This window comes from Bos grunniens, chromosome 23 (assembly GCF_055505025.1).
Source record: "Bos grunniens cultivar Pamir isolate PY7600 chromosome 23, Bosgru_T2T1.0, whole genome shotgun sequence".
NCBI lineage: Eukaryota > Metazoa > Chordata > Mammalia > Artiodactyla > Bovidae > Bos > Bos grunniens.
Window position 1 is genome coordinate 31,682,415 of NC_141187.1, and position 20,410 is coordinate 31,702,824.

At 42.7% G+C, this 20,410-nt stretch overlaps 5 non-coding genes and 1 pseudogene across 6 annotated transcripts; 4 read left to right on the top strand and 2 right to left on the bottom strand.

Annotated features, from left to right (window-relative positions):
• Positions 1–255: 255 nt before the first annotated feature.
• Positions 256–328, top strand: TRNAF-GAA (transfer RNA phenylalanine (anticodon GAA)). The gene has a single exon. It is a non-coding gene; the product is annotated as a tRNA-Phe (tRNA).
• A 1,569-nt stretch (positions 329–1,897) lies between these two features.
• LOC147347291 (elongation factor 1-alpha 1 pseudogene) lies at positions 1,898–3,639 on the bottom strand (annotated as a pseudogene). The gene has a single exon (XR_015152221.1). The product of XR_015152221.1 is annotated as an elongation factor 1-alpha 1 pseudogene (transcript).
• A 4,039-nt stretch (positions 3,640–7,678) lies between these two features.
• Positions 7,679–7,750, top strand: TRNAA-UGC (transfer RNA alanine (anticodon UGC)). Its single transcript has one exon. It is a non-coding gene; the product is annotated as a tRNA-Ala (tRNA).
• A 3,816-nt stretch (positions 7,751–11,566) lies between these two features.
• Positions 11,567–11,639, bottom strand: TRNAK-UUU (transfer RNA lysine (anticodon UUU)). Its single transcript has one exon. It is a non-coding gene; the product is annotated as a tRNA-Lys (tRNA).
• A 1,140-nt stretch (positions 11,640–12,779) lies between these two features.
• TRNAR-CCG (transfer RNA arginine (anticodon CCG)) lies at positions 12,780–12,852 on the top strand. Its single transcript has one exon. It is a non-coding gene; the product is annotated as a tRNA-Arg (tRNA).
• Positions 12,853–17,004: 4,152 nt separating this feature from the next.
• Positions 17,005–17,076, top strand: TRNAA-AGC (transfer RNA alanine (anticodon AGC)). The gene has a single exon. It is a non-coding gene; the product is annotated as a tRNA-Ala (tRNA).
• Positions 17,077–20,410: the final 3,334 nt, after the last annotated feature.

A 20,410-nucleotide genomic window follows, 5' to 3' on the forward strand; every position in this document is an offset into this window, starting at 1 on the left:
AGTACCCGAAAGAGATCAAGCAGAAATATATGAAGCTTTTTGTTTTTAATCTTTTTCTCTCCCTTTACTTCCCTCCTTTTCTATCAACCCATCCACTGTCTCCTAAAATTGGATCCTATTTTTAGACATGGATTTCAGGGGAACCAGTATATATGGGCGCGAATGCATGGACGATATCGAATGAGGTAAATTTAGCCCTCACGACTGAAAACTCTGCTATTTTGGGGAAACAACTAAGTACATTTTTCGTAAGTGGCCGAAGAAGCTCAGTTGGGAGAGCGTTAGACTGAAGATCTAAAGGTCCCTGGTTCGATCCCGGGTTTCGGCAACTTGGTTTTACTTTCGTGTAATTACGAACCCGTTAGATATGTCTGTATCTGACAACGGTGTTTACGGCTTTTCGCAAATGCAATCAAAGAGTGTGTGTGTGTGTGTGTGTGTGTGTGTGTGTGTGTTTCGCTCCCTCAAATGCAATCAAAGTGTGTGTGTGTGTGTGTGTGTGTGTTTCGCTCCCTCAAATGCAAAGAGTGTGTGTGTGTGTGTGTGTGTGTGTGTGTTTCGCTCCCATTTGGTTTCTATTCCACTGAGGTATTTTATTTAAAGTTTTTTTTTTTTTTTTTAAGGAGAATATTATTTTATTTATTTATTTTTTTAAATTTTATTTTATTTTTAAACTTTACATAATTGTATTAGTTTTGCCAAATATCAAAATGAATCCACCACAGGTATACATGTGTTCCCCATCCTGAACCCTCCTCCCTCCTCCCTCCCCATACCATCCTTCTGGGTCGTCCCAGTGCACTAGCCCCAAGCATCCAGTATCGTGCATCGAACCTGGACTGGCAACTCGTTTCTTACATGATATTTTACATGTTTCAGTGTCATTCTCCCAAATCTTCCCACCCTCTCCCTCTCCCACAGAGTCCATAAGACTGTTCTATACATCAGTGTCTCTTTTGCTGTCTCGTACACCGGGTTATTGTTACCATCTTTCTAAATCCCATATATATGCGTTAGTATACTGTATTTATGTTTTTCCTTATGGCTTACTTCACTCTGTATAATAGGCTCCAGTTTCATCCACCTCATTAGAACTGATTCAAATGTATTCTTTTTAATGGCTGAGTAATACTCCATTGTGTATACGTACCACAGCTTTCTTATCCATTCATCTGCTGATGGACATCTAGGTTGCTTCCATGTCCTGGCTATTATAAACAGTGCTGCGATGAACATTGGGGTACACGTATCTCTTTCCCTTCTGGTTTCCTCAGTGTGTATGCCCAGCAGTGGGATTGCTGGATCATAAGGCAGTTCTATTTCCAGTTTTTTAAGGAATCTCCACACTGTTGTCCATAGTGGCTGTACTAGTTTGCATTCCCACCAACAGTGTAAGAGGGTTCCCTTTTCTCCACACCCTCTCCAGCATTTATTATTTGTAGACTTTTGGATTGCAGCCATTCTGACTGGTGTGAAATGGTACCTCATAGTGGTTTTGATTTGCATTTCTCTGATAATGAGTGATGTTGAGCATCTTTTCATGTGTTTGTTAGCCATCTGTATGTCTTCTTCGGAGAAATGTCTATTTAGTTCTTTGGCCCATTTTTTGATTGGGTCGTTTATTTTTCTGGAGTGAAGCTGTAGGAGTTGCTTGTATATTTTTGAGATTAGTTGTTTGTCAGTTGCTTCATTTGCTATTATTTTCTCCCATTCTGAAGGCTGTCTTTTCACCTTGCTAATAGTTTCCTTTGATGTGCAGAAGCTTTTAAGGTTAATTAGGTCCCATTTGTTTATTTTTGCTTTTATTTCCAATATTCTGGGAGGTGGGTCATAGAGGATCCTGCTGTGATGTATGTCAGAGAGTGTTTTGCCTATGTTCTCCTCTAGGAGTTTTATAAAACTTTTTTTAATGGGTCTCAAATTCTGTGACAGATTTTTGGTCAAGTTGTTTTCATTAAAAAGTACTGATTCTAAAAACTAATAACTTAAACTGCCACACACAAAACATATGGTCCACAAAAACATTCTCCTTTCCTTCTGAAGGTTTTACGATGCATTGTTATCATTAACCAGTCTTTTACTATTAAACTTAAATGGCCAATTGAGACAAACAGTTCTGAGACCGTTCTTCCACCACTGATTAAGACTGGGATGGCAGGTGTTGGGGATAATATTCATTTAGCCTTCTGAGCTTTCTGGGCAGACTTGGTGACCTTGCCAGCTCCAGCTGCCTTCTTGTCCACTGCTTTGATGACACCCACAGCGACTGTCTGTCTCATGTCACGCATAGCAAAACGGCCCAGGGGAGGATAATCAGAGAAGCTCTCGACACACATGGGCTTGCCAGGAACCATATCAACGATGGCAGCGTCACCAGATTTCAAGAATTTAGGGCCATCTTCCAGCTTTTTTGCAGAATGACGATCTATCTTCTCCTTCAGCTCAGCAAACTTGCAAGCAATGTGAGCTGTGTGACAATCCAGCACAGGTGCATATCCAGCACTGATTTGGCCTGGATGGTTCAAAATAATCACCTGAGCTGTGAAGCCAGCAGCTTCCATGGGTGGATCATTTTTGCTGTTACCAGCCACATTGCCACGACTGACATCTTTGACAGACACGTTCTTGACATTAAAGCCCACATTGTCCCCAGGAAGGGCTTCACTCAATGCTTCATGGTGCATTTCTACAGACTTCACTTCAGTTGTTACATTGACTGGAGCAAAGGTGACCACCATGCCAGGTTTGAGAACACCAGTCTCCACACGACCCACAGGGACAGTACCAATACCACCAATTTTATAGACATCCTGGAGAGGCAAACGCAAGGGTTTGTCAGTTGGGCGAGTTGGTGGCAGAATGCAATCCAGAGCTTCAAGCAGGGGGGTTCCACTGGCATTGCCGTCCTTACGGGTGACTTTCCATCCCTTGAACCATGGCATATTAGCACTTGGTTCCAGCATGTTGTCACCACTCCATCCAGAAACTGGCACAGATGCTACTGTGTCGGGGTTGTAGCCAATTTTCTTAACGTAGGTGCTGACTTCCTTAACAATTTCTTCGTATCTCTTCTGGCTATAGGGTGGCTCAGTGGAATCCATTTTGTTAACGCCAACAATTAGTTGTTTCACACCCAGGGTGTAAGCCAGAAGGGCATGCTCACGGGTCTGCCCGTTCTTGGAGATACCGGCTTCAAATTCACCAACACCAGCAGCAACAATCAGGACAGCACAGTCAGCCTGGGATGTGCCTGTAATCATGTTTTTGATGAAGTCTCTGTGTCCTGGGGCATCAATGATGATAACATAGTACTTGCTGGTCTCAAATTTCCACAGGGAGATATCAATGGTGATACCACGCTCACATTCAGCTTTAAGTTTGTCCAAGACCCAGGCATATTTGAAGGAGCCCTTTCCCATCTCGGCAGCCTCCTTCTCGAACTTTTCAATTGTTCTCTTGTCGATCCCGCCACATTTGTAGATCAGATGGCCAGTCGTGGTAGACTTCCCTGAATCTACGTGCCCAATGACAACGATGTTGATGTGGGTCTTCTCCTTTCCCATTTTGGCTTAGGTTTAACGGTGGTTTTCATGACACCTGTGTCCTGGCGGCAAACCCGTTGCGAAAAAGCTATTTAAAGTTTTAAAACCCAGGAAATTATTTTCCTAGGAGCTAAGAAATTACAATATGCTACAACCTCTCGCACTTACAATTCATTTCTGCTTTGATGTGTGTGTGTCTAGGAGACAGGCCTACTAAAAGGCCTGGCAAAAGAATTAAACAATCTTGCTGAAAGGACATGACTCAGTTATGTGACTCCTGAAGGAATCCAAGAAGGAACAAAAAAAACATCTTGAAAGCAAGATGTATACCTGGGGATGGAAAACCATCAACAGACTGTTCTATCTTTGGCACCTGGGAGGCACATAAAGATTAACTGGGTCTGTCCTTGAGGCAGAAAAACAGGGATACAAAAATGTTAACTGCACAGGATTATCATTGAAGGCTACTTGGCCTGCTATGATCATAGAAAGATGTACAAGCAAGTCTCAAAAAGTATAATAAAGCAGGCTTGAGGTCAGTTTGGGCACCTTCACCTCCTGGTGGTGTTGGTCCCCTGATCCCCACTGTAACTTTCTTGAGTGTTTCTCATTCTTTCATCACCTGGTGCTTTCAGGAACCTGTGCTGTCGAGCTGGACTCGACATGTGTGTGATCTTTTTAATCACAAAAATTGGTGGTGGTGGGGCGGGGGGAAGCTGTAGAAAAAGAACTACTACACTGTATAAATGTATATATGTGGAAGTGGTACACACAAGAAAAATTTTCCAATCAGAAAATACGAGTTTTCATCTTGAGTCCACCCCCTTTTTAAACTGTTGGAATAGGAGCTTTGGTGAACATTCTCAAACTTTTAAACAATTACAAGATCATCGCAAGTTTTGTTTTTGACAAGACATTCCTTCAATCTTGCACCTCTATTTAGAATTTACACATCTTACTTCTATTTTATTATCTAGGAAAGAATGAAAATAAGCACTTCTTTAAGAATTATTCTGTTGAATTTTCACAAAGGGACCAAGAATACTGAAAAATGAAAGCAAATGGACAGTAAAGTCATCAAGACTCAGATACAAATACATTTTTTCCTTTTTATTTCAACTTTTTTCCCTTGAAGCTCTTTGTTATCCTTTATGTCATTTTGAATTATTTTCTTCTTTTTGAATTTCTGTTTCAGTTTCACAGTGTCTGTTTTCTACTAACAATTCTTGGACATTACATCAGAAGAAAATAATCAACAATATTTCAACATCAGAACTGCATCAAGTTGCAAATTGAAAATTGTTACAAACTTAGAAGCAATAGGGGGCCATATAGGGACATTCACTATACAGGAACTTGGTGTTAGAAACTATCCATTAGCTACCTATCCCTCCTCAGTTCAGAAGCTTGCATTTTATCTCATAAAGAAACGTGATTGGACAAACAGCATCATTGAGTATTTTATTGCCTAATTCAGTAATGATCCCTTTATATTCTATTGAAGTGAGAGGTCTTGGGTAATTCACAAAACATAATTAGTTTTCCATTCAGTATCTTAAAAATAAGGCTAATAGTGTCTATGTCAAAAAGACTACTATAACTATCAAAGGAAATCATGCAAGTAAATGCTTTGTGTCATGTCCACACATATGGTTCTTGGATTCTCCCAGAACACCACCTAAACATGTAATATCTTCTTGTAGCTATGGCTGTCCAATAGCAATATAATAAAGCCATAAATGAGTCACTTTTATAACTTTTAATTTTGTAGTAGTCTCATTAAAAATAAAAATAGATGGTCTTGGTTTAAGAAGACTATATAAATGACTTGGTATATCAAACATCACTTAAATAGTCAATAAAAATTATTAGTGATATGGGTTAAATTTTAAATATCATATTAAGTCTTTGAGGTCTGGTATATATTTTATACTTACAGCACATCTCATCTTTTCAAGTGTTTAATACTCAAAGTGGCTAGTGGCTACCATTTTGGACAGTGCAGCATTAAACCTGTATGTCATTGATTTTCAGATTTTCTGAATTGAGTATATATGGCATGAGTGTGTTCTGTCTCTCAATTTACAAGTTTAATTCCTCATAAGAATTATGTATTAAATGAATCCATAGTCTAGATTTTTTTTTTTTAATTGAAGTATAGATGATTTGGAGAAGGCAATGCACCCCACTCCAGTACTCTTGCCTGGAAAATCCCATGGATGGAGGAGCCTAGTAGGCTGCAGTCCATGGGGTCGCTAAGAGTCAGACACGACTGAGCGACTTCACTTTCACTTTTCACTTTCATGCATTGGAGAAGGAAATGGCAACCCACTCCAGTGTTCTTGCCTGGAGAATCCCAGGGACGGGGGAGCCTGGTGGGCTGCCGTCTATGGGGTCGCACAGAGTCGGACACAACTGAAGTGACTTAGCAGCATAGATGATTTACAATATCATATTAGTTTCAGGTGTACAAAACAGTTACTCAACATTAATTTTTAAAATTCCAAACTTGTTCATGGGGCAAAAAGAAAAAAAAGTATACCTTATTATTATGAATCCCTGAGAATCCAATAGACATGCAGTTTTCTCCAGGAGCAACACATTATGACCCAGAAGTGTTTCTGCAAACCTTCTTAATATTGGAAAGAATCATATTTTATAGCACCAGTCACAGTAATCCTCCTTAGCAGTTCACGAGCTAAAGAATACTGAAGGTACAAGCCTGTCAGGCAAATTATATTCTTCCAATTTCAAGAGGAACTCAAAATTATTTTGTGAATATTGGCAAAAGTTCATTAATGGGCAAACCAGAAGGAGAAGGTATTAACCACTAGAAATCTACTGTCAGAAAATCTGTTTTCTTGTGGTCTTGTGTAGTTCAAAGAACACAGTTTTAATCATAGTAGATCCCAGTATTCAAGAAATGTCCAGGAACAAGCTTATTTTCCTTCGAATATCACTAATGAGCACACTTTTCTGTCTTTATCCACCATCCACATCCATGTGTCTACTGATTACTCACAAATCCAAGGCTGGGAGTAATTGAGTTTGCCATGTAATGTTCTCTCAAGTGTGCACCACATAGATCTTGAGTTTAACAAGAGCAAAGCTGGCTCATCTTCTCCATTTCCAATCTTTCTCCCACTTCCAAAAGAATTTTTAAAACATTTTCTGCAGTTTTTTTTCCATTTGTAGTGACATGGCTTTTCTTGCCTTCCTAAATAACTGAATGACTGAGCAAACACACACATATTTTTTCTTTATCCCTAATATCTTGTGGTTGTATGTCTTTGGTCTCACTCTCATAGTCTAACACTCCTCTCCATTGCTAAAGCTGTTGTTTCATTCATGCCTTATGAAGAAGAGATTTTGGATTATTGGTGAGTCTGCTGAATTACCCTGGTGCATAGGTTAGAAGGGGGGGGGGGAGCCCCTTAAATTGCAAGGCTGAATGCTTTGCTCTAAGGTGTTTTACTGGTTGTGGCTTTCCTCCATCAAATCTAGTCCTTAATATTCCAGTGGAACGAACAGCAAATACCACGGAGCGTTTTAGGCTAGAAAGAAGCTGAATTTCAATGGCCTTGGATGTCTCAGTTTAAGACATTTTTGTGCATGTGTGCTCAGTCATGTCTGACTGTTGGTGCCCCATGGACTGTAGCCTGCCAGGCTCCTTAGTCCATGGAATTTTTCAGGCAAGAGTACAGGAGTAGTTTGCCATTTCCTACTGCAGGGGATCTTTCTGACCCAGGATCAAACCCGCCTCTCTTGCACCTCCTACATTGGCCGGCCGATTCTTTACTACTGAGCCACTAAGACAAATTTGGAGGAAATCTAAAAGCCAGATACTGAGACTTGATTTGATTTCTTGTCAGCGTAATAGGAGACCCCAACCATATTTTAAGGCCACTGTGGAAACTTCCTGTGGTTATCTGATAAGTTCCAATCTTTTGCCTTGCCCCGGGCTCGATCCCTGGCACAACTTCTATACGCTAGAGTATCAATATCCTTCTTTGGTTTCTGAGGGTCTCCGGCCTAAAACTTGGCATTAAACGCTACTGTCAAGAGGCTCAGGAACCCAGAGCCTCAGGAAACAAAATTAATTTCCAGAAAAGTATTAGCAAGAAAGTAGCCAGTGAGGGGGTGTAGCTCAGTGGTAGAGCGCATGCTTTGCATGTATGAGGTCCCGGGTTCAATCCCCGGCACCTCCAGGCATTGGTTCTGTTTTTCTCTGGAATACGCTCAAACTGTTCTTCAAGGAATACAGATTTAACTCTCCTAAGCTTTTCCTCCTTAGAGTCCTGTACACATAGAAAGTAAAAACATAACCCAATGGGTTTCGGTGAAATCCCTCATCTCCTGCTGTGAACCTCGACGTCACCAAGACAACTGCAACAGCAGAAGGAAGACAAAAACCAAGTGGGACAGAGAACGGGATTCTAACCGGAACGGAGTCTGGACTTCTTGGCCCTGAGATTAAAGTTCTGACAACTGACACACCAAACTATTTAAGGGAAGTTAAGTGAGCTTCTGAAAACCATTTCAAGTTAAAGATACTTGGTTACTGGCTTACCTTTCATATCTTGCATTCCAAGCTCAACACAGGAAAAAAAACACTCACTCTCACCTATACCTCTGGTGCTGAAATCTAAAGACGCAGGTGGATCCTGTTTCTATTTTGACCGCTTCTCCTACCACTGTCGCGTGGATATTGGGACGCTGTGGGCCCGGCTGCCCCGCGATCGGAAGCCGCCAATACCACCCGGATCCACCGAAAACAGAAACTCGACGCCGGGAAAGAGCAATGAAGTGCTCTGAAAGCCGCGACAATCGAGCAAAACGAAGGGGATCTTCCTGCGGAAAAGTGCCCGCAGGCTCGCTTTTATCGAGCATGGACCTGGGAGCTTTCCATGTACCCAGAGGAAGCGCAGCAGAGACGGGCAGCTCACCGCCTCTCCTCCTAGCCAGATGTTTTGTCAACCTAAGCGTTTGTCCAATTTTTTCCTCCTCCACCTTCCTGTGGCCGCGGCAGCCCCGGACTCCACCATGTCTCAGCGTGCCTTTCGTTATCATTCCCTGAATTCTGCTCTCAAGTTCTTTCGCCTTGACCCACACTAATCGCTCTCCTGGCATTAACTTTCCCAAGCAGCTCAGCTCGCTCGTCTCAAAGGCTGAGAACTGCCAAACCTGGCTGACTTTCAGAATCGACGGGGCGAGCTGATAAACAAGGTTGGTTTCTTGCTTCGCCCATCAAGGATAATTTAGAATTTCCTCCAAAGCTGGTACCTGAGTTGGCTGTCGCACCAAATTTTGGCTGAAAGTGGGAAGCTCTGCCCTTTCCACGAGAACAGTGGGATCTCAAGAAATAATTTGGCAAACGGCGAGTTCATTTTGCACGTCGGGCCCAGTGGCCGAATCTCCTCCCTGGTGCTCTTTCGTTCAGTAAAGGATTCCGAATTCCGCATATACTGTTGCTGCTGCTAAGTTGCTTCAATCGTGTCCGACTCTGTGCAACCCCGTAGACGGCAGCCCACCAGGCTCCCTTGTGCCTGGGATTCTCCAGGCAAAAACACTGGAGTGGGTTGCCATTTCCTTCTCCAATGCATGAAAGTGAAAAGTGAAAGTGAAGTCGCTCAGTTGTGTCCGACTCTTAGCGACCGCATGGACTGCAGCCTACCAGACTCCTCCGTCCATGGGATTTTCCAGGCAAGAGTACTGGATATATAGCTGCTGTTGCTGCTGCTGCTAAGTCGCTTCAGTCGTGTCCGACTCTGTGCGACCCCATAGACGGCAGCCCACCAGGCTCCCCCGTCCTTGGGATTCTCCAGGCAAGAACAAGAACACTGGAGTGCGTTGCCATTTCCTTCTCCAACTGGATATACTAAGAGGGGCAAAAAATCGCTGGATCATCCTGCTGTCTGTTCCTGTCCTCAGCTTGGACCCTGTGGATCTCGGAACCAGAGCTACAAGACCTTGGGAAACAAACCGATACCGGATTTCCTGACCATGGTGCTGCACCGCCCCCCGCCCCCCCCCCCCCAACCCCCCACTACGTCGACATTGTTCTTTTATTATTTTTTTCCTTCTGCTTGCTTTGGGCTTTTTTCACTCTTTTTCCCTTTGGCTCTCTCAATGAAAACTTAGATGATTAATACGATACTTTTTTTCTTTTCTTATATCCATTGAGATTCTGCTTTGTTCTATGGGTTATTTAGAATTGTGTTGTTTAGCTTTCAACTGTTTGAAAATCTGCCTCATCTTTCTGTGACTTTTGGTTCGATTCCACTGTGGTCATAGAGCACACTGTATCCTTCAAGTTTATTAAATTTGCTGAGGTTTGTTTTATGTCCCAGGATATGTTCTATCTTGGATATTTGATGGATTTGAAAAGTGTCTGTATTCTGCTGGTATTGGATGAACTTATGTTGATTGGCTTCTGGTGGCTGAGTTTTTCTATATCCTTGGTCATTTTCTGTTTAGTTGTTCCATTAGTTATTCTGAGAGAGACACTGAAGTCTCTAACTTTATTGGTAAATTTGCCTATTTTCCCTTTCAGCTCTATCAGGTTTTTGTTTTTGTTTCTCCTTCTTCACATATTTTTCAGCTCTGTGGTTTGGTGCATACGTATTTTGAATTGCTATGCCCTTCTTGGTGTATGGGCACTTTTATCATGTAAAGTCCTCCTTTGTCTTTTCCTTGTTATAAAGTTTATTTTATCTGATACTGATACAGCTACTGCTTTCTTTTGATTAACATTTGCATGACATATTTTTTTAAATCCTCTTAATTTCAAACTGCTTATATATTTACAGGATATATTTGAGGTAAATATTTTTATAAACAGACAGCTTACAGTTTGATCATATTTTCTAATCTACCCTGTGAATTTAATTGGTGCCCTTAGACTATTTACATTTAATGTAATTATTGGTATGTAGGGCTTAAGTCTGGAATTTTAATTTTTTGTTTTGTTTGTTCTCTGTTATTTTTAGTTTTTGTTCCTTTTTCTTGCCTTTTTGTGGACCACTTGTACATATTTTAGAATTTCATATTCATTTATCTATACTCTTTTTATTGTATTTTTTGTGCAGATGTTTTTAAAAGTAGTTACTCTAAGAATTCCATTATAGATATGTAACTTATCAGAGTGTACTGGTGTCGCCATTTTCCCAGTTCAAGTGAAATGTAGCAACCTCACCTTCCTTTTTGTCACTTTACTTTTCCTCATTTGTAATATAATTGTCTTAAGCATTTCTTTCACATATACTTAGAACCACAACAGAGTTATACTTTTGCTTCAAAACTGTTATACTTTTGTTTCAAACATAATTAAGAAACTCAAGACAAGGAAAGTTTACTGTACTCACCATGTTTTTTGCTTTTTTGTTTGCTTCCTGATATCCAATATTTTTTCTCTTATCATTTATTTTCTGTTTGGAGAACTTACTGTAGCCATTATTTTAAGGTAATTCATTGGCAGCAAATTACCTTAGTTTTCCTTTATCTGAGACTATCTTGTTGTCTTCTCCATTTTTGAAGGATATTTTCCCTGGATATAGTATTCTGGACTGACAATTCCATTCTGTAAGCACTTGGAAAATGTGCCATTCTTTCTAACCTCTATCATTTCTGATGTAGCTGCTGTCATTTGAGTTGATTTTCTATATGGCTGGCTGAAGTGTCTTGTGTTTCTGGTTTTAAGACTTTATCTTTGTTATTAGAGTTCAGAAGTCTTGGTTGATTCCCCCGCCCCGGTCAATTGAAAAAAGAGACTCTCTTCTAAACACTACATAAAATCCAAACCTTCGGGTCTGCAGTCTGTAGTCTGACCATTTTCCCAAGACTTTCCCTTAGGGTTGGTAAATTCATCAAACAATCATTTCATTCTTGTAAAGCAACGGGCAAAATTTCAATAGGATTGCAAAGAGTTGGACACAACTGAGCATGCATGCATACTCATACAAAGCAGGGCATCTTTTCCCTGACCTCATTACTGTGTGAATAAAGATAAAATATAGAGGACTGCACGCCTGAACAGGGACTTGAACCCTGGACCCTCAGATTAAAAGTCTGATGCTCTACCGACTGAGCTATCCAGGCTCTTGCTACTAGGCTTTCCCTGAGTAATTATCTTTGCACATTTGGCCAATTTATCTTTCAGGTTTTAGTTCCCAAGTCAGATTTCTTGAATTTTCCTCAGTGCTAAAAAGATTCTCTTTGAGAGAGATGTTGCAATCATCACGAACATTTTCCTTCCTCTTCTCTTCTTTGTCCTCCTTCTCTAGGTTTTCAGAACCAGAGATGCTGTGTCTCCTAGACAAAGCATTGCTGGGTTTCAGACCATTTTGCTAGACACAGAGAGTTTCATTTCTTGCCAAGTCCTTCATCTAAATTTCTCCAGACAGCACTCACACTATTTCTGTTTGTATCCCTCTTCATTGTCTTGACATCTTTCTTGCAGCCTTTGTAGGCAGAAAGAGAATTGAAGAAGGAATTTGAAGATGCAAGAAAATGTTCTGTAACAGGTCCCTTTCTGCTGGTGGTTGAAACTGCCTTCAAGCATTCCTTTGGCAAGCGGGGGTCTTGGAGTTAGTTGATGGGAGGCTGAGAACCAAGTGTAACAGCTCTTGCTGGCCAGGCCCAACGTGGTGTGGATTTCCACTCTTCAGCTTCTACTAGAACCAACAGTCTCTCCACACAGGAAAACAACAAGGGACCATTATCTAATCTAATGTTTCTCATTGAACCCATTTCTAGAAGGAAAAGGATTGAACTAAAACAATTTCATAGGAAACAGCAGAAGGTGTTTCTTCAGACTCATTCAGTCCAGGCCCTAGCTCCTACTCTTCTGTTTGAACTTACAGGTTTTTCTCCTTGGAGGATGTGCCTCTGTGTCTTTGCAATAGAACAGGTCAGAACATACCAAGTTCTGAAGCTCCCTTTCCTTATGCTGTCATCACTCCTTCATTGCAGACTTCAGTTCTTGGCTCATTTTTTCGGTCGAAATTGCATCATCATTTTCAGTGACTTAGGCAAGACAGCCTTCAAAGGTTGCATCACTTCTGATTGCCTTACCATTTATTAATTTTAAGTAATTATTTTCAGGGATTTGATGCAGTTTTATGCCCTTTGGGGTGGAAATGTTATCAATGAAATCGTCCTTTAATTGAAATTAGAAATTTGAAAATAGAAACGTGCCATGTTTCAGCTTTCAAATTTGAAAACATGACTTCATCAATCGGCCGCGTGGCCTAATGGATAAGGCGTCTGATTCCGGATCAGAAGATTGAGGGTTCGAGTCCCTTCGTGGTCGCTCGTTTCTTGTCAGACAAGAAGCGGAATCTGTTTTCATTTGACCTCTAAAGGCTGACCTTGAAAAGAAAACCTGAAATGGGACAAGCGTCTTTAAAAAGCCAAATTAGCATACCCATTAATTACTGATAACCTTGCATTTCGTCATTGGTGTCTAATCACCAAATAATACCTCGTAGTGAAGTACTAAGGCGTGTATAGTTATTGATACCATAATGACCCTGAATTTTCTTGCGCAGAATCCTTCTCTAGAAGTGGTAGAAATGAAGGTGAATTTCCCCTTAAAGTTGGGGTAGGTCTCTTTTTCTTATTGTAGGATCATAATTCTCCACCCAGGGATTGAACCTGCATCCTCATCAGTGAAAGCAGTGCAGTCCTAACCACTGAACCGCCAGGGACTACCCTGGACCTCTTTTTCCTGGTGGAGATTTAAGATAGACTTTTCCCTCCCTTTTCCCTCTTCCATTCTATCCTCCTTTTGCCAAAATAGCCACCTTACATGGAACCAAAGCCTCTAGTATTGGAACAGCTGCAAAAGCAATGCATTGGATCATTGGTTTTCTTGTTATATGAGCAAGGAACTCATGAGAAAATGAATGAAAAGGTGCAGCAAGAAGAATTTGGTTACAGAGTAGAGAAAACACATGGAGATACAGGGGTTTTTACACGTGACCTTGTATGTGGAAGGGTGGTGGCTCACGTGGTAAAGAATCTGCCTGTGATGCAGAAGGAAGTCAACTGCTCAACATTAAAAATCAGCTTTCCCTAGATATTCTTTAAAAAAAAAAAAATCAGTGTCATTTTTGGATGGTTTTGAGAAACCTCACAGTAGGCAAGAGGAAGTCCCCTGAGATAAATTTCACCAATTTAAAAATCATTAGACTAGATCCTCTCTAGCATTGCTGGTTCAATATCCTGGAAAAGAAAAGTTGTACTAGGCAAAACTAAGGCCATCTGAAAAGATTATGGATTCTATCTTCTAAAATTTATCAATTTTAGTTCATTAATTTGGCCACTGTATCATCCTACTACGGAAACTGAGTGCAGAGTATAGGGAAACTTTCCGCAGTGTCCTCTCTATTTTTCTTTATATCTAAGTTCAAATTTAAACTTTTTATAAAACAAAAATGATCTCTCTTTTAGACTTACAAAAGAAGAGAGTGTTAAAAAGGATTTACAGCAAAGGTTTTGCTGCAGAGAGCAAATTTCTAACAGGGCTCTTGTTGTGGTTAGCACCCACATTCAACAAGAGAGTGATGAATAGAACCTATGTCACTGTCTGATTTCTATGAAGATTTTAAAGAAACCTTCAATAGAGGCTAGAACAAAAGAATAAGCATATGACTAGTAACGGGCTCCAAACGAAAGCAGGGTTCAGTAGCTTTTTTGTGTATGTATGAAATTATGGGGAAAGTGAAAGAATCTACACCAGAACGGGGTCTTGAATCCTGGGTCCTCCGACTAAGGTCCTGATGCGGGTCCAACTGAGCTACCCGAGAATACGATGGTTTCAGTGGGAATTTATTACTATTTAAACCCAAAACATTTAGCTACTACTTAACCCCACCTCCCTCTCCATTCTTTCCTTTGTATTTTAAAACCAAACATGCTAAAATCTGTTGATGCCAGTTGAAATGCCCAAGCACAGAACCGCAGCTGGAATCCGTTTCTAAATTCGAAGCTGCTGCCCTCTGGGGATACGAACAACGTCGCCTTTCCGAAACCTCGGATACCGGGGCTACTGCTCCAGATACACGCAACCACAGGTGGGCCCTCGAAAATGCTCAACCTGTGCTTGCCGCGACAGAAAGTGTAGCAAAGCACGCTCGGAATCATAAAATCTTGGTCAAAACGGGACATATCTTTTTGTGAGACAGTCTTTCAAACCACTTGGCTTAGGAAGGAGCCTTCTCTTCCCGAGGGCTTGCAGAAAGTGCAGCAGCGAAGCTTCGCTTGGGCACTTTCCACCTCTGCGCCTCTCCATTGAGACCCATCTCCAAACGATCCTCTTCTGTCTCCTTCTTCTGCTTGCCTCTCTTTCTCTTTTCTGCCCCCCCATCAGCTTTATCCTTTTCCCCTCCAAGAACCAAGTCACTCTCCCTTCTCCAACCTTCCCTCTGCTGATTCCACTTCCCAACCGCTCGTCTTTCCAGGATGGTAATAATATAACCCATCCGGGCACCTATTTTCTCTTCCCCATTCCCTCCCCTGCCAGAAGGTTTGGGATTTTTGTCCAAAAATTGTAGATTAACAATGGCACCTATGTTTGCCTAAAGTGTTGACCTTCTGCGCCTTGGGGACTGATGAAATTTGCTGATTTGTCAAGCTTTGGAACGTTTTAGGAAAAGCGAATCTGTTTCACAGGTTGCGCGCAGCTTCCCTTGCGCTCTCCTCTATGCGCAAATAATTTGCCCTGAGAGATGCTACAACAGGAGCGCTCACATTTCTCCTCTTTCCTCTGTCCGCGGCCTCTCTTGTACTGTCTATAAAATCAAAGCTGTAGCGTCGTGGTAACAAAGTCGCTGTCATATTCCAAGTCCAGGTGCTGAATGCAGGAGTTTGCAAGACTACAGACTGCCTGAGACACATACTCCTCACTCTTTGTTTCGGTCAAGTACTGTGAATTAATTCACCTCTTGTCTTTAATTCACACCTGTACCAACGTCCCCGCGGCTGTACTCCGGGAACGCGTCTTTTTATTCCAAGTACTACTTTTTGCGTCTTTTTGGTAGCTGTGGGCAGGGGAAGACTTTCTAAAGAAGGGAAGATCTGACGACATAACAGAAGATTCAGTTCTGGGACTCTCCCTCGTGGTGGACTGGCACTGGCACAAGAGGCAGTTGGGAAAACCACCCTTGATGGGGAAGAGGACTGTGGAAAGATCTAAAGGTTTTTCGGTCCAGAATAAATTTCTCTTTCTCCTGCCCTAGCCGTTAAGACAAGAGTCAGCCCAGAGGTTTCAGAAACGGAAGAACTGAAAATAATGGAGGAGTTTATCTTGCCATTTCCGCTTTATTGACTATGCCTTTGACTGTGTGGATCACAATAAACTGGAAAATTCTGAAAGAGATGGGAATACCAGACCACCTGACCTGCCTCTTGAGAAACCTGTATGCAGGTCAGGAAGCAACAGTTAGAACTGGACATGGAACAACAGACTGGTTCCAAATAGGAAAAGGAATACGTCAAGGCTGTACTTTGTCACCCTGCTTATTTAACTTCTATGCAGAGTACATCATGAGAAACGCTGGGCTGGAAGAAGCACAAGCTGGAATCAAGATTGTCGGGAGAAATATCAATAACCTCAAATATGCAGATGACACCACCCTTATGGCGGAAAGTGAAGAGGAACTAAAGAGCCTCTTGATGAAAATGAAAGAGGAGAGTGAAAAAGTTGGCTTAAAGCTCAACATTCAGAAAACGAAGATCATGGCATCTGGTCCCATCACTTCATGGGAAATAGATGGGGAAAGATTGGAAAGTGTCAGACTTTATTTTGGGGGGCTCCAAAATCACTGCAGATGGTGATTGCAGCCATGAAATTAAAAGACGCTTACTCCTTGGAAGGAAACTTATGACCAACCTAGATAGCATATTCAAAAGCAGAGGCATTACTTTGCCAACAAAGGTCCGTTTAATCAAGGCTATGGTTTTTCCTGTAGTCATGTATGGATGTGAGAGTTGGACTGTGAAGAAGGCTGAGAGCTAAAGAATTGATGCTTTAGAACTGTGGGGTTGGAGAAGACTCTTGAGAGTCCTTTGGACTGCAAGAAGATCCAACCAGTCCATTCTGAAGGAGATCAGCCCTGGGATTTCTTTGGAAGGAATGATGCTAAAGCTGAAACTCCAGTACTTTGGGCACCTCATGCGAAGAGTTGACTCATTGGAAAAGACCCTGATGCTGGGAGGGATTGGGGGCAGGAGGAGAAGGGAACGACAGAAGATGAGATGGCTGGATGGCATCACCAACTCGATGGACATGAGTTTGGGTAAACTCCAGGATTTGATGATGGACAGGGAGGCCTAGCGTGCTGCGATTCATGGGGTCGCAAAGAGTCGGACACCACTGAGCGACTGAACTGATCTTACCAACGCCTTCCTACAGTGATTTAAAAAAAATAACAAGGGACAGTATCCTAGTGCTCTTACGCAAGGGGGTGTAGCTCAGTGGTAGAGCGCGTGCTTAGCATGCACGAGGCCCTGGGTTCAATCCCCAGCACCTCCACAAGTTCCGTGCGCCTCCCACACTGTTGAGGTTCTACCCCCGCGGGGGTTTCTGTGCGTACACCTTTTTAACTTGTGTAACATTTAATCGGAGAAGGCGATGGCGCCCCATTCCAGTACTCTTGCCTGGAAAATCCCATGGGCGGAGGAGCCTGGTAGGGTGCAGTCCACGGGGTCGCGAAGAGTCGGACACGACTGAGCGACTTCACTTTCACTTTTCACTTTCATGCATTGGAGAAGGAAATGGCAACCCACTCCAGTGTTCTTGCCTGGAGGATCCCAGGGACGGGGAAGCCTGGGGGGCTGCCGTCTATGGGGTCGCACAGAGTCGGACACGACTGAAGCGACTTAGCAGCAACATTTAATCATGGGGCTTGACATTCCTTGGATCTCCCAATCAGGTTACTTCAGTGCAATAAAAGCCAGGAACCAAGTGACATTGAAGTACAAGAACGGCTCGCTCAGAATCGGTCTCCTTGAAGGCGGAGGACCAAGCACGCCATGCACGGTCCATTCTTCTTAACTTCATTTTTTTACTAAGAAAAGAAAGAAAGTCGCTCAGTCATGTCCGACTCTTTGCGACCCCATGGACTGTAGCCCACCAGGCTCTTCCATCCATGGGTTTTTCCAGGCAAGAGTACTGGAGTGGGTTGCCATTCCCTTCTCCAGGGGATCTTCCCAACCCAGGGATCGAATCTCAGTATCCCGGATTGTAGAAGTAGGGAAGAAGAAAAACACTGAAAGAGAAAGCGGAAAGGGGCCTTTGGAAAAATTCCTTTAGATTACTCCCCGCCCCTGCCCCAACACCCCCTCGGCTGTGCGTGTGTCAATGAACAGACTTCAGGATCCAGAGAAAATTTTCCTTTTCGACCTTCTTTTCCCACTTGCCCATACACTCTCGCCACACACTGAACTTTGGTTGGGCAGCAAAATGTCGGTTGAATCATCAGTCATGGAGCGCTGTGCTCCCAGGGTTTTTTTCGGTGAAAGAGTATTTAAGATACTGTCCATGGGAAAGAGACTTCTCACGAAACTTAGAGGCTTCCAAAATCCATGGTTGAAAAAAGTTATTTCCGTGTTGGAAAGAGCAGCTAGTCCTTCTCAAAGCGAGTCTTAGGCAATATGGGTTGGGCCTTTCTGTGGCACAAACGTTTTTAAGCCGCCTCCCTTAGGAGGAAGAGAACCTTCTGGTTTCCTGCACCCCTAGAGGGAGCAGAAGACACAGAGGCAACACAGGTGCAAATTACCTCCCGGGTCAACCAAATAGTGGGCGTAGTAAAGACGTAGTCCCAAGCTTTCTTTGGCCCTTTCCTCTTTTCTGTCTCCCCAACCACAGCCACCGGCCTCCCCACACCCCTCCTCAACCCCCATCTTCATCACCTACTGCTCCACCTTCTCCTTCACTTTACCTGCCCTCCTGCCCTTTTCTTTCCGCTTCGCCGCTTTCTCCTGGCTACTTGTTTCCCCGCAGCTCACGTCAGTTCCCGCAGCTCCACTATCTCGGCTGTTGTTCAGTCGCGTCTGACTCTTCGACCCCAAGGACTGTAACACGTCAGGCTTCCCTATCCATCACCAACTCCCCGAGCTTGCTCCAACTCATGTCCACGGAGTCGGTGATGCCCTCCAACCATCTCATCCTCTGTCGTTCCCTTTTCCTGCCTTCAATCTTTCCCAGCATCAGGGTCTTTTCAAATGAGTCAGTTCTTCACATCAGATGGCCGAAGTATTGGAGCTTCAGCTTCAGCATCAGTCCTTCCAATGAACGTTCAGGATTGATTTCCTTTGGGATTGACTGGTTTGATATCCTTGCAGTCCAAGGGACTCTCAAGAGTTTTATCTAATACCACGGTTCAAAAGTTCAAACTGTTAACTGTCTGGGTTAACAGTTCTCAAACCTAGATAAGCAACAAAATAATCACCTGCACCCCTATCCCATGATTCTTTGAGCTCAGGGGCCATAAGGTAGAGATGGGAATACATATATTTATGAAGTCATCCCACAGTTCCCAGGTTTGGGAACCATTGTATTCTAGTCTAAAACTGTTTATCTCTGTGTTAGAGGGTCTCTTCAGGCTGCCTATATTATTCACCAACTTAGTTTTACAAGTCATCTCACTTTGGGGACTTCCCTGGTGATCCAGGAGCTAGGACTCTCTACTCCCAGTGCAGGGGGGCCAGGTTCCATCCCTGGTCAGGGAACTAGGTCCCATCTGCATGCTGCAATTAAGACCCAAGCAGATAAGAAACAACTTTTTTTAAAGGGTTTATTTTAGGGACTTTCCAGAGCCAACTGAGCTTCACTCAGGCTTTTTTTTTGGAAGGGGAGGAGCAAGGGAGGAATAAAAGCGTTGATATATAATTGATTCCAGTATTCAGAAAAATACAGATTTGCCTTGTGAGAAAAAGCGAAAGAGAAGACACAATGATCTAGAATTACTCCTAACGCTCATATTTGGTCACCACAGATTTTGGCAACAGGAGGAAAGCATCTATTCAGTATACCTCTGGGATGACTGAGGTTCGAGTATATGTCCAAGAGCATTGGGTGGGGGTGGAAAAGTTGTTATAGAAGTTACTTCTCTTAGCCTTTCTTGCTCAGCCTCTGAAATATTAATACCCCTCTTATGCATATTTGTGGATCTCAGAAACAAAACTGGCGAAGTCACCAAGACAAAGCCACTGACCCAATTTTGCCGGGCTCCAGAGTTTGTTAGAGAGACTGTTTCCAGCAACATATACTTAGTGTTTTTTATTTGGAAACCGTTTTCTCTTTCCATCTGGATCTAAATTCCCCAGGAAACTTTTCAGGTTCTGCTCTTTTTTACCTTTCTTCTAGCATTTCCAGTTGGGGTTCATAGCCAGAAGCATTGGAGGTACAGGCCCCTTGATGTGATGATGTGGGAAATCTGCCATCCGGAGGAGGTTACCAAGAGAAGGAGCAACACATTCAGAGTTCCAGCTGAGGGCACTTGAGTTAACATGGGCATGCATATCATGGCTGAGGTTTCACAGTACTAGGGTTCAGATACTCCCTTCTCCTGGAAACATGCATCCAAAATATGGATTCTCTCATGGGTTACAGTGACCAGAGTGTTCTTTATGGGAACTTCTGATGTCTCATGGCTTTTGACAGCTGCCTGAGAGATTCACTAAGGGAGTAGAAGGGCTGCACACCAAATAGAGTGAGGATAATGAAGAGCAAAAGGAAAAATACTCTGAGAATCCATGGTTGGCAAAATGGAAAAAGGTGGCCTAAGCTATTTTTCACTCTTTTGTCTACTCGCCCGTATCAGGAGTCTAGAGAATGAAAGAAAAAGAGAAAAAAAAAGAGAAAG